We start from the raw sequence: 1,218 nt of genomic DNA on the forward strand, positions 1-1,218 counted from the left end.
ACACACACACACACACACACACACTTACTTTAACTTTACTTTACTTTCACTTTTATCCGCCGCTTATACTCTTTTGGGTGTGGCCCGAAGAAAGAGACGTCTCTCTGTCGCCACCCGGAGAGCTTGGGTCAGGGGGATACCGTGGGTGGTTCATGTTTCCCTGACTCCATCTATCCAGGCCTTTCTCGGTCGCCCTCTAGCCTTGTTGCCATCGATTTTTTATTTATGTAGGCACGTTGTGCTGGGTATGGTGTGCTGGTAATCGTAGGAGATGACCGAACCATTTAATTTTTTGGTGTTGGATGTGATGCATGATATCATTTGTGCCCACCATTTCTCTGATTACTGGGTTTTGGATTTTGCCTCGCCTGGTCTTTTTTCTTTACTCCTTTTCTAAGGCATCGCATTTCACAAGTTGTAATTATGTCATTCTTTTGGAGGACCTCTTTAACGCCATCCAGCCAAGTTTTGCGTGGTCTTCCCTCGCCCTTGTATCCCGACTTTTTAAGAGTTGTAAACTCGTGCAGGTGGTTGATTTGGCGACATTCTCATCAGATGACCGAACCACTTGATTCTTTGGTTCTCCACTGTTGCTCACAAAAGACGTGAGTCCGATTCCCAGGTGTAGAGGTATGTTTATTCAGTATTTAGGTACTATTCCCCCCTTTACTCGGGCTGAGATTAAACATTTTTTTAAAATTACAACTCCATCGACATAATTAGGTCACTGAGGAGGCGGACTTCCTACTTTGCCTGTCAGGGGCAGCCCAGGCTGAGAGAGATACAACATCTTATCAGAAAGACGATTATAAAAATCTCGATAAAACTTCTTCCCTTATGGGTAACGAACTTGAATCGTCTATGTGCTTCGGCGAAGCGCTTTACTATTACATGTACGGGATGGAGACCAAGAACAGGGAACAAAATATAGAGGTAAACCAGAAAGAAGATGGCAGGACAACGTCAAAGAGAGGTTGGGTACAACCTGGATACGGAAAACAGCTGATAAAACAGAGTAGAGATCGTTGTAGGAGGGCGACATCCTGCAGTGGACGAAACAACGTCAAGTCAGAAAAGGAAAGGAAAGAAAAGCTGACTTACTTCCTTACTCTCTGTACCGTCAGTTGCACAAGACAGAGAGTAGTCGACGCCATGTTTTTCTGACCTTGACCATTTTCTTGTGACCTTGGTACATCAGGCTTTGGGGGATTGCCTCGT

General features: G+C 44.8%; 1 protein-coding gene across 3 annotated transcripts in view; it reads left to right on the forward strand.

Annotated features, from left to right (window-relative positions):
• LOC101847570 overlaps positions 1-1,218 on the forward strand; it is a 152,365-nt gene that overhangs the window by 27,084 nt on the left and 124,063 nt on the right. The gene's annotated exons all lie outside the window — the stretch shown is intronic.

The sequence above is a fragment of the Aplysia californica genome, unplaced genomic scaffold (genome assembly GCF_000002075.1).
Source record: "Aplysia californica isolate F4 #8 unplaced genomic scaffold, AplCal3.0 scaffold00089, whole genome shotgun sequence".
NCBI classification, from domain to species: Eukaryota; Metazoa; Mollusca; class Gastropoda; order Aplysiida; family Aplysiidae; genus Aplysia; species Aplysia californica.